Genomic DNA, 13,546 nt, shown 5'->3' with positions numbered 1-13,546 from the left:
AGCTTCTTCCAATCTCATGTTCAGTGCATTCTGACATCACAGTGTGGTCTCCTCTGCACTGGAGTAACCAAGCACAGATCAGGTGACCACTTTGCAGACCACCTGCATTCAGTCTGCAGGGGTGACCGTGACCTGCCACTTTAGTTCTCCATCCCACTCCCATGGCAACCTATCAGTCTGTGTCCTCCTGTATGGTCACAGTGAGGCCCAATGCAAGCTTGGGGAACAGCACCTCATCTTTCTGGGCTTGTTGCAGCTTTCTGGGCTCAACTCTACAACTTCAGGTAACTTGATTCCTTGCTGTGTATCACTCATCCGTCTATAATATTAGCTCAGCTTGTTTTTTCCCTCCAGGAGTGGAAGGTGTGCCCAGCCTGACCTGTTGGGTTTATCTTCCTGCTCTGCATTTTGCAACTCCCATATTCTTCTATGTTCTCACCCTCTAACTGCTCCTGTTCACTCACTGACCAGATAACCGTGTTTACAGCTTATCCCTGTGACCACCCCCGGTTTTACCCCCATCAAGACGTACCCTCCCCACAGCTTTACAAGTTTTTTTTTCCTTCCCCATTCTAACAAAGAGTCTTTGACCTGAAGAATTAACTCATTTTCTCTTCCTGCACATGAAGCCTGACCTGAGTATTTCCAGACTTTCCCTGCCCTCACGTCCCCTTGTATATCTTGGTGTCACATTTCGCTCAATGAAACATTTTTGATGTTAAATGCACTGTATAAATGCAACTTGGTCACCTTGCCATTGGTTCAAATATATCTGGTTATCTTGATTTCATTGGCTTGCTGCTAAATAATGGAGACTTCTGCATTAATACATTGCAGAATGAGTTTCTTGGGGCAGCATCTGAGGTTTAACTATCTTCATCAATGACTTGCCCTCCACCATGGGCAAGATGTTTGTTAATTTCCAAGTAATTGACCGGTGTTCACTTCAGATAATGAGGGTGCCTATGCTCAAATGCAGAAGACTTGAAAGTGACATTTGTGACAAGCAATGACCATCCCAAAAGAATCTAGTCACGTTCCCCAGACGTTGAGTGGCATTGCCATTTCAAAACTCCCCAGCATCAACTCCCTGTGGGGATGCCATTGACCAGAAGCTGAATAGGACAAGCGAGGGGTGGAATAATCTACACTTAGAACATAGAACACTACAGCACAGTACAGGCTCTTCGACTCTCAATGTTGTGCCAATATTTTATCCTGCTCTAAGATCTATCTAACCCTTCCCTCCCACATAGCCCTCCATTTCTCTATCATTCATGTGGCTATCTAAGAGTCTCTTTTATGTCCCTAATGTCTCTGCCCCCACAACCTCTGCCAGCAGTGCGTTCCACGCACCCACCACTCTCTGTGTAAAAAAAACTTACCCTTAACATCTGCCTTATGTCTTCCTCCAATCACCTTAAAATTATGCCAATGTCACCCTGGGAAAAAATCTTTCAATCTATGCCTCTTATCATCTTGTACACCTCTATCAAGTCACCTCTCATCCTCCTCCTCTCCAAAGAGAAAAGCCCTAGCTCACTCAACCTATCCTCATAAGACATGCCTTCCAATCCAGGCAGCATCCTGGTAAATCTCCGCTGCATCCTCTCTAAAGCTTCCACATCCTTCCTATAATGATGCGATCAGAACTGAACACAATACTCTAAGTGTGGTCTAACCGGAGTACTATAGAGCTGCAACGTTATCTCGTGGCTCATGAACTCAATACCCCAACTAATGAAGGCCAACACACCATATGCCTTCTTAACAACCCTATCGACCTGCGCAGCGACCTTGAGAGATCTATGGACGTGGACCCCAAGATCCCTCTGTTCCTGAACACTGCTAAGAATCCTGCCATTAACCTTGTATTCTGCCTTCAAATTCAATCTCCCAAAGTGTATCACTTTGCACTTCTCCGGGTTGAACTCCATCTGCCACTTCTCAGCCCAGGTCTGCACTCTATCAATATCCTGTAGTAATCTACAGCAACCTTCTACACTATCCACAACACCACCAACCTTTGTATCATCACTTGGCAGGATGAGTGCCGTTCCAACAACATCAGAAGCTCAATGTCACCCAGGTCAAAGCAATCAGCTTGATCAACAGCAGTTCACCACTGTAAGAACCATCTGCATTGGGTGCACTCTGGCTGCTCTATGAGCTATGGACAGGGTGCACTGAATATCTCATACAAAACCTCTTCAGAGAAAGCCCCAATCTGGTGACTTCTGAAAAGACTGGGATACCAGGTATAAAAATAGAAAATGCTGGCAGCACTCAGGAGGTCAGGCAGCATCTATAGGAAGAAAAATAGTTAATGCTACAGGTCTGGGAAAGAGAGAAAAACAAATTAGTGGGGTGGGGACAACTCTAACAGGATGAATCCGTATGGGTGCAGCTTCAAGCACGTTTAAGGCTTCGTCTTTGTAATGTTTTGTAAATGGCAAAGCTGTGGGATGTGCCCAGCAGGCCAAGGTTATACAAAAACTAAACCAAAATGATGACATGCAGAAGTGACCATTTCTGATACAGAAGCAGGTTTATGATCACTGACGTTTGTTGTTTTGCGGCAGCAGTACCGTGCAAGACGTAAAAATTACCATGAGTTACAAAAGTAAATAAATAGTGCAAAGGAGGAATAACGAGGTAGTGTTCATGGACCATTCAGAAATCTGATGGCAGAGGGACTGAAAGAAAGTGTGAATTACCAAAAGCTGGAGAATTGAGTCCAGAGAATAGCAGGTACATGGGTGCATCTCGTCTCCTGGTTCCCCTCCAACCCACACACACGATGCCAGCTTAGTTATAATTCACAAGTTCATTTGAAGAATTCATTATTTTTCTCGGGAAGCAGTGTCACGACAGTGGGTCAAGATGGCTGCACACCCATCAACAATATGATCAGTAAATGTCAGCCCCTACAGTGGTGCCCATAACCTGAGAATGGTATTTTTTTGAGACCAAGTTTTGAATTTGACAACAGCTCTCATCTTGCCAACCACAATGGTCCAAGGTTAAATGAATGACAACTGGCCAAGGTCTTGACGGCTTTGACCTTCAGAAGAAATGAGTATTTGTAGCACAATATATGATGAAAATGGAATACTAAACTGGGATTCAGACATGTAGTGAGATCAATTTATAGAAAGCTGTCTTTGACGATTCCAAAATCGGTTTGCAAGACAAGTTTTTCACTGTACCTCGGCACAAGTGACAATAGTAAACCAATACCAATACCAAATGCTGCTGTTATAGGAAATAAACAGACATGTCTATTGCTGTAAATGATCCAGACATCTCTAGTGTATACATGCAAAAATATTCATCCTATTCACCAAAGCAAAATGAATTATTCAGTAATAAAAACAGAAAATTCTGGAAATACTCAGGCAGCATCTGTGGAGGGAGAAACACAGCCAGTGCCTCTGGTAAATTGGTTTATTATTGTCACATGTACTGAGGTACAGTAAAAAACTTTTGTTTTGTGTGCCATCCATACAGATCGTTTCATCACATCAGTGCATTGAGGTAGTACAAGGGAAAACAATAACAGAATGCAGAATAAAGTGTTACAGTTACAGTGCAGGCTGACAATAAGGTGTAAGGCCATAACGAGTTAGATTGTGAGGTCAAGGGCCCATCTTATCATACTAGGGGACTGTTCAATGGGATAGAAGCTGTCCTTGAGCATGGTGGTACGTGCTTTCAGGCTATTGTATCTTCTGCCCGATGGGAGGGGAGAGAAGAGAGAATGTCTGGGGTGGGTGGGGTCTTTGATTAGGTTGGCTGTTTTACCGAGGCAGCAAGAAATGCAGACAGAGTCCATGGACGGGAGGTTGGTTTCCGTGATATGCTGAGCTGTGTCCACAACTCTCTGCAGTTTCTTGTAGTCCTGGGCAGAGCAGTTGCCATACCAAGCCGTGATACATCCAGATAGAATGCTTTCTATGGTGCATCAATAAAAATTGGTGAGGGTCAAAAGGGACATGCTAAATTTCTTTAGCCTCCTGAGGAAATAGAGGCGCTAATGAGCTTTCTTGGCCATGACATCTACGTGGTTGGACTGAGAAAGCCTATTGGTGATGTTCACTCCTAGGAACTTGAAGTTCTCAACCCTCTCAATCTTAGCACCATTGATGTAAACAGGAGCGTGTGTGCCACCCCCCTTCCTGAAGCCTTGTTGTCATGACACCATGTCACTAGGCTCTCTATCTCCTTCCTCTACTCCAACTCATTGTTACTTGAGATATGGCCTACTACGGTGGTATCATCTGCAAACTTGTAGATGAAGTTAGAGCAGAATCTGTCCACGTAGTCTTGAGTGTATAGGGAGTAGAGTAGGAAGCTGAGGACACAGCATTGTGGGGCACCAGTGTTGAGAATAATCGTGTCGGAGGTGTTGCTGCCTATCTTTACTGATTGTGTTCTGTTGATCAGGAAGTCAAGGATCCAGTTGCAAAGAGAGGTGTTGAGTCCCAGGTTTCGGAGATTGGAGATGAGTTTGCTTGGAATTATAGTATTGAAGGCGGAGCTGTAGTCAATAAACAACAGTCTAATGTAGGTGTCTTTACTGTCCAGATGCTCCAAAGCTGAGTGTAGGGTCAGGGAGATGGTGTCCTGTTTCAGCGGTAGGTTAATGGCAGTGGGTCGAGATTGTTTGGGAGGCTGGAGTTAATGCGTGCCATGACCAGCCTCTTGAAGCACTTCATGATGGTGGATGTCAGAGCCACTGGGCAGTAGTCATTAAGGCACATTGCCTTGTTTTTCTCAGGTATGGGGATGATAGTGGGCTTCTTAAAGCAGGTGGGAACCTCAGATTGAAGTAGGGAGAGAGTTTATTCAGCGTTTGTTTAAATCATCCAGACTGGGAATGTTCCAAGATTTCCAAGCTTTGGTGTGACTTTGCTGCTTTAATTGTTGAGGTGTAAAAGCATGATTCAGTGCTACCACTTCTGTGACAGGAAAATCAGGCATAGGTGATGAATTTGATTGCAAGCCAGTGCCCCCTGCTGGAAAGTGGGTGCATGTGGAAGTGGGGCGAGGACAGCTTCTGGTTTGGGAGTGACGCACCTCGTAGTGTGCAGGAGGGTGGCCCTAGACCTGTATTGCTCCGTCGTTAATGGATTCAACAGAAATGACCAAAAAGGGAAGAATAAAGCGATCTGATCTACAAAAAAATTGTGGGAGAACAAGTTATATTCCTTTGCAAATGTTCTTACCAGAACATACATCGTTTTTGGTTTAGAAAATACAGTACTTTGTTGGGTCCATTATGTTTGCACTATCATTACAGTGGCTGGCTTGAACGTGCAAAGTCTTAATCACCACACAGAATTTGATATATCTCTAAATTGATATAATTAACTGTGTAATCAATTCCTTTAGTTTCTAATGATAAATATGGTCTAAAAGTAATGATTTAATTTGAATTAATCAACAATTTTTGGAATCTCCCACTTGGGAATTGTGTTTTTGATTCCAGAGTCTAAATCATCAATGTAAATTGAGAGCAGCTGTAATCCCAGCACCAATCCTTATGGGACACCATTATGTATCTTCTTCCACTGCTTCTCTTTACTCCCTCTTAATGTTCTCTGTTCTGAAGGCATGAATTATGGAATCTTTATTTAGGAATTTAAAAAAATTTCGAGGTTAAAAGTCAACATGGATTTAAAAAGGGGAAAAATTTGCTTGAATAATCTTGTTGAAATTTTGGAAGAGGTGGAGACAACAGGTAACGGAGTAGATAGTAGGAATGCAAAGATGCATCTGAATTTTCAAAAGGCTTTCTGTATGCTACCCCATAATTGACTAATGAATAAGGTGTCAAAGTAGCAGATTATGGTGCGATAGAGGTACAGGTGGGGGGGAGGGGGTGTTGCCTTTTAGTGGAGGGAGAACACAACAAAAGTACTTAGAGAGGATATTTTTGGAGGATCATCCAGTGAGGCAGTATGGGTAGATATCACTTTGTTGGGACTGTATTATAGGCCCCCCAATAGTCAGTGGGAATTGGAGGAGCCGATGTGTAGGGAGATCATCGATAGCTGTATGAATAATAGGGTAGTATGTGTGTTATATAGGGTACAGTGGTGAAGTGTTATAGGGTAGTATTAGTATTATTTTAACTTCTCTAATATTGACTGGGTCACCCATAGTCCGAAGGGCTTGGATGGAGTGGAATTTGTTAAATGTGTTCAAGAAAGCTTCCTTAATGAATACATAGAGGGCCCTACTAGAGAGGGCGCAACACTGGACCTCCTCTTAGGGAATGAGGTAGGGCAAGAGACTTAAGTGTCAGTCGGGGAGTATTTTGGGTTTGAAATAGTTGTGGACAAAGATAGGACTGGTCTACAAAGTTAAGGTCCTAAATTGGAGCAGGGCCAATTATGGAGGCATTAGGTGGGAACTTGCAAAGGATGATTGGGTGAGACAGTTTTCAGGTAATGGGGCGAATGGCAAGTGGGGGGCTTTTAAAAGTGCAATATCAAGAGTTCAGGGACAGCATATGTTTCGGGACATGAAACAGTTAGAGTGAAGGACAAAGCTGGCAAGTTTAGGGAACTCCGGTTGACAAGAGATATCGAGGCTCAGGTCAGGAAGAGGAAGAAGGCAATTGATCAGGTCTAGTCAGTCGTGATCAAACGAAGCCCTCAACAGGTATAAGAAGTGGAGCAATACACATAAAAGGAAAATCAGGAAGGCAAAAAGAGGGCATAAGAGGGATCTGGCAGGCAAGGTTAAGGAAAATCCCAAGAGATTCTACAAGTATATTAGGAGTAAAAGGGTGACTAGGGAGAAAATAGGTCCCCTTAAAAATCAGCATGGCCACCTATGTGTGGAGCCGCATGAGATGTGAGATTTTTTATGAATATTTATCATCAGTTTTCACTGTGGAGAATATCATGGAAGCTAAGGAATTGAGGCAAATGAGTTGTGATGTCTTGGATTACCAAAGAGGAGGTATCGGCAGTCTTAAAGTACATTAGGGTGGATAAATCCTCAAGGCCTGACCAAGTGCATCCTCGGACCTTTTGGGAAGCTGGGGAAGAAATCGCAGAGGCCATTGCAGAGCTATTTGCATCTTCTTTAGCCACGGGTGAAAATCTGGAAGACTGGTGAGTGGCTAATGTTGTACCTTTATTTGAGAAGGGCAGCAAAGACGAGTCAGGGAACTACAGGCCGGTGAGCCTGACATCACTGGTGGGTAAGTTAATGGGGGGGCTTCTGAGGAGACAGGGTCTACCAGTATTTGGACAGACAAGGGCTGATCAGGGATAGTCAGCACGGCTTTGCGCGTGGGAAATCGTGCCTCACAAATCTGTTAGAATTTTTTGAAGAGGTAACCAAGAGGACTGAAGAAGGCAGGACAGTGGACGTTGTCTTTATTGAGTTTAGCAAGGCCTTTGACAAAGTAAGTGGGCCAAAGAATGGCAAATGACATTCAATCCAGATAAGTGCAAGGTGTTGCATTTTGGGAAGTAAAAGCAGAGCAGGACTTTCACAGTGAACATTAGGGCCCTGGGGAGTGTTGTAGAACAAAGGGACCTAGGAGTATAAGTACATAGTTCATTGAAAGTGGCATCACAGGTAGACAGGGTGGTGAAGAAGGCATTTGGCAATCTGGCCTTCATCAGTCAGGGCACAGTATAGGAACTGAGACGTTATGTTGCAGTTGTACAAGACCTTGGTGAGGCCGTACTTGGAATACTGTGTGCAGTTTTGGTTATCCTATTATTGGAAATATATTATTAAGCTGGAAAGAGTGCGAAGAAGATTTACAAGAATGTTGCCAGGACTGAGTTATAGGTGGAGGTTGGGCAGGCTTGCACTTTATTCATTGAACGCAGAGGACTGAGCAGTGACCTTATAGAAGTTCATAAAATCATGAGGGGCATAGATAAAATGAATGCACAGTCCTTTACCCAGGGAAAGGGAATCTAGAAGAATTGTGTTTAAGATGAGAGGGGAAAGATTTAAAAGGGACCTGAGGGGTAACTTCTTCACACAGAAGGTGTTGCGTGTATGGAACAAGCTGCCAAAGGAAGTGGTTGAGGCAGGTACAATAACAACATTTAAAAGACATTTGGACAGGTGCATCGATAAGGAAGGTTTAGAGGGATATGGGCCAAACATGAGCAAATGGAACTAGCTTGGACGGACACCTTGGTCGGCATGGACGAGTTTGGCTGAAGGGCCTGTTTCTGTGTTGTATTACTCTATGATTCTAATAGATTGCTAGCTCTGGCATTACACATTTTCTAATGAATTATTATGTGTATATAATAATGCCACTGCTATTTCTTCTTTGTATTCTTTTGAAACACATGATGCAAGAAACCACTTGGGTCAGTGGTGTTCTTAATGTTTGATTTATCTCATTTAATATCCCCTTTTTTCTATTTTAAATGCACTCATCGTTGAATATCATGTCTACCTTCTCCCACTCCCTAGTAAATACAGAAGCAAAATAATGATTTAATATTTCTGTCACAACATTTAATATTGCTGTCTGCAATATTGTCCTGCCCGTCCCTTAATGGCCCTTTTCCCGTTCCAATCTTCCTTTTTTGAAGTATATGTGAAATAATTTACAATTTTATGTCTTGATGATTTAATTACATCTTTTATTTTTGCCTTCCTAGCTGTTTTGTGACTCTCTCCCTGTCCCTTCACGTTCTTTCTCACTATAATCTTCCCTCCTGTATAGGTATTTAATGTTTTAATGTTTGCCTCTTTTCTTCTGTTCAGTTGTTCCCTTGTGTCTTTATTCATCAGTGGAGACTCACAAGTGTTCGTTCTTTTTTCGCAGAATGCATTTTTCCTGCACTCTGCTGAACAGTGTTTGAAATGTTTCTCATGGTTGTTCAACATTTTAGTTTCCTAATATTGCTGCCATCTACCTTCCTGTTCTGTAGTCAGTCCCTTACAATCAGCTTATCTCAGTCAGACTTATGTGTTTCTCCGTTATTATTTAAAAACATGTGATACTGTGGTCATTATTGCCAACCTGTTCCCTCCTTCTACTTATTTATCCAACAGCACATCCTCCCTGAATAAAAAGGGAAAGTACCATAAATCCTCAGCAAGTCAGGTAGCATCTGCAGAGAGAGAAACAGATGTAATGGTTCAAGTCAGTGGACTTGCATCAGTTCTGTCTCAATCTCAGCATCCTTTCTCCTCACTGTCCCTCCCACATAGAAACGGCATTCTCAGTACATACCCCAACTTGCCACCATCTGGAGTCAGAAGCTTACTTTGTGTGGAATCACAGGAGCCAACCATCTTGAGCTGCACTCATGAAAGTGTCATGTTGCATTGACACACTTTTCATACCTTATTAAAATCTTGTGAATTGCATATTTTTCAATGATTTAATATCATCTCCAGCAAGAAATGACAATTGAGTTTAATTTTAAATACTGATTTTAATTTCAATAGTGGATTAAAGGTTTCTACTCCCTGCCTTCATTTCCGAAAACATTTTATTCTCTCGTTCTTCAGGGAAATTAAATTCATGCTTTGTACAAGGTGATATCTCGTGTCAACTGCATTGCAGCAATTTAAGTGAAACAGAGCAGCTGGAATGGGTTAATTTAAAATGGGGTTGGGCATTTTGTGTTAAAGTACTTACAGATTATTCATGCTGTAGTAAGAGGCACAGGAGAAGAGATGTAAAATTATCTTGTAAGGAACAATTGAACAGATTGCAGTTTGCTACGAAAAAAATTGCTTACTGTTAGCAGTAACAAGAGCTCTAATACTGCTCCAGTCAGTCAGTCACCATATGGAGTTTCACATGACTAATTGGGGATTTAGCCTTTGATGCATTTCATTTTATTTTAATAAGTAGACCATGCATTACAAGTCCAACAGCTGTGTCAAAGGATTCTGACTCTGTAAACTTGCTTTGATTCTTTGCCTCTTTATGAAGTTCCTCCAACAACAGTAATCAGATTTGTTGGATACCCCTTACTGAAGCTTACCACAGACTAAAGAGTAAGTAGACCCAAGTGAGGGGCAGGCACGGTAGTGTAGCGGTTAGTGTAACGCTTTACAGCGCCAGTGACCCAGGTTCGATTCCGGCCGCAGTCTATAAGGAGTTTGTACATTCTCCCCGTGTCCGCGTGGGTTTCCTCCGGGTGCTCCAGTTTCCTCCCACATTCCAAAGACATACAGATTAGGAAGTTGTGGGCGTGCTATGTTGGTGCGGGAAGCGTGGCGACACTTGCGGGCTGCCCCCAGAACACTCTACGCAAAAGATGCATTTCACTGTGTGTTTCGATGTACATGTGACTAATAAAGAAATCTTAGTAAATGAAATGTTTTTGGGTAATCGGTTTAAGGAATGGAGTTACGATTCAACCTCCTTGTTAAGATGGCAAATATCCAAAATTAAAACAGAAAATGCTGGAAAAAGTCAACAGATGAAGGAACTATTTCTGATATGGTCACGCCTGGATTGCCCAGTTTACAGAGCCAGCTGGTAAATAGATTAAGGAGGGGGAATACTAATAAAGGGAAATGTAAAGCTGTGAAGTGCAGGAGAGAGTTGCTGTTGAAACCTGAAACCAAAAGGAGAATGTTGGAAATACCCAGTCCATCAGGCAGTGTCTGTGGACAGAGGAAGAACTGAGGTAATGTTACAGATCAATAACCTTGCAGTAGAACTGGTGTGAGATGCAGTTCCTCAGGATTACATTGGGGTTTTTTTGGAACAGTGTAGGAGCCCACAGGTCACAATGGGAGCAAGGTGGAGAATTAAAGTGACAGCCAACTAGAAACAGAGGGTCACCAATGCCGACTGAATGGAGTCTGCAAGGCAGTCACTCAATCTCTGTTTAGTTATTCCAATGTCGAGGCAACCATATTGTGAGCACTGAGTGCCACCCACCAGATTGGAAGATGTGCAAGTGACTCGCTGCTTTGCTTGGAAGGACTGTTGGGATGGTGGGGACGGAAGAGGTAAAAGAATAGATGTTACATCTCCCGTTGTTGCAGGGAAATGCACCATTAAGAAGGGGGGTGGCTGCTAGAGGTGGAAGTCCAGACTAGGGTGCTGCAACGGGAATGGCCCCTTTGGAATGCCGAAAGAGGAGGAGAGGGGCAGATGTGGCAGAAATTGTAAAGGATGATGCGTTGAATGTGGAAGCTGGTGGAACGGAGGGTGATGACAAGGGGAACTCTATCCTTGCTCTGGCTCAGAGGAAAGTGGGTGAGACCAGATGTCCGTGAAATAGATGAGATGCAGTTGAAGGCTCTGTCGACTGTAGCGGAGGGAGACCTGAGTTAAGGAAAAAGGAAGACGCCTCAGAGCCAGCTGTGTGGAAAGTCTAGTCACTGGAGCAGAAATGATGGGGATGGAGGAACTGAGAGAAGAGAATGGAGTCCTTACAGGAAGCAGGGTGGAAGAACTTGTGATGGAGGCAGCTGTGGGAGTCTTTGGGCTTGCAATGGATATGGCCCCTATCCTATCCCCTGAAGTGGAGACAGAAAAATGTAGAAGGAGGAGAGAAGAGGAGAGATGGACCATGTGAAAGTGAGCGCAGGGTGAAAATTGGCAGCAAAAGTACTGAAATCTTTGATCTCTGTACAAGTGCAGGAAGCAGCAACAAAACAGTTGATATCCCAACTAGCTAATTCTTTCACCTCAACGAAAATGTCCCTTCATTAAGATAAAGCTGCTCTGTAGCATGATAATGTAGCATATAGCATAAACACAGACTTTCTGAGTGGAAATTTAGTCTGAATCTCCAAAAGGATTTTAATTTTCCAAGGTACTTCCCCAATGCACCAATGATGATATTCTGAAAACAGATTGATGTAAATGGGAGGCAGGTGATTGGTTGGGTGAGGGTTTGTCAAGCAGCTTTTGTTTCAATAGTGAGCGGCTAAGATACCTAAGAATGTTTAACTTTCTTTGATACGATAATAAGTATTGTGACTGTGATCCACAGTATCAGTAGGATTTATCTACATTTCACGTTGTTTGCTGTGTGTTTCGTCTTGTTTTTCTTTAAAGGTATTTTTGTTTTCCCATCTGTGTATTGCTACTCTAGAAAATGACCGACTTTGAAGGGACATAATCCAACATTGCTCTTGCTGTGGCCACCGGTATGTGGATAAAAGCAAATGCTGCTGCCCTGTCCCACGGTATGGTTAACATGAAGACTATTGCTATAAGGCATTTCTAAGTATCCACAAATATTGCCTCCTTGAGTTTTGTGTGAGAGTTAATTTCTGCAATAACACAGCATAGGACAGGACGTATTTGCTACTGCAGTCATTTTAAAGCCAAGGTCTGAAGGCAATGGTATGTTATAAGACTTTATTATGTCACTTTGATTGAGCCTGAATATTATCTGTTTGAGGCCTAATATGAATATGTTGCCTTTTGATCTATGGCAAATTTGACCATGCTTGTATTCTGGGTTTACTTTAAAGTGTCATCTAATTTAAAATTGGATGGTAGTGTAGCGGTTAGCATAACACTATTACACAACGCCAGCGACCTGGGTTCAATTCCGGCCAGTGACTGTAAGGAGTTTGTACATTCTCCCTGTGTCTGCGAGGGTTTCCTCTGGGTGCTCTGGTTTCCTCCCACATTCTAAAGATGTACGGGTTAAGAAGTTGTGGGCATGCTATGTTGGCGCCGAACACTTGCGGGCTGCCCCAGAACACTCTACACACAAAAAAATGCATTTCACTGTGTGTTTCGATGTACATGTGACTAATAAAGAAATCTTATCTTAAAGAAGAATGGAGATGGATAATAATCAAGTCTTCTTTCTTTGATACCTACCACCAATTTACATCCATTGGTGTAAGCAATTAGGAAAATTGAACACCGTTCCATTTCAGCTATCCAGATTATTGTCCAGCTCTCCCAGATAAGGTACACTACTGGCTAAGTACAATGCAAAGCCCCACCCTAATTCTGTTAAAGGTGACACCTGAAACATTAACCTGCCTCTTTTCTCTCCAAGTGCTGTCTGTCCTTCTGTCATCAGAGTTCTTTATTTCAGTTCCCTATCAATTGCAGATATTTGAACTTACAAGATTCTAAGGTGCCTTGGTGTTCTGACTGAGGTCTCGCCCAGCAATGAGACCATGTAGCTAAGGATGGCCCTTGGGGTCAAAAAGTACAAACCAAAAGAAGCCAGAGAATGAGAAATGTTTCCATGAACAGAATGGTTGCATGTGCCATGTGTTTAAAGAGCTCTGAGCCAGATATTATCTCACTTGTGTTGTGCAAAATTAACCCAAAGTTTTAATTGACACCAGCTGTCTAAACTTACACTCTTGACTATGTTGGAAATACAATAAAGGTCGGACAGTATCCAGGGAAAGAAAACGCAAGTTTACTGCCATGTCCACAAAACAGCTCACAACCCAAGTCAATCACTTTGATGAGTTTCCACTGACTGTTAATTTGCAAACCTCAAGAAGGCTCTTAAATTAAGAACTTTATTAAATGCAAAGGTACTCACAGGGCACTGACCTCTTCAAAAGGTTCAGACGTTAGAAGATGGACTAC

This window comes from Pristis pectinata, chromosome 20 (genome assembly GCF_009764475.1).
Source record: "Pristis pectinata isolate sPriPec2 chromosome 20, sPriPec2.1.pri, whole genome shotgun sequence".
NCBI classification, from domain to species: Eukaryota; Metazoa; Chordata; class Chondrichthyes; order Rhinopristiformes; family Pristidae; genus Pristis; species Pristis pectinata.
Note: the sequence above shows the minus strand (reverse complement) of the source record.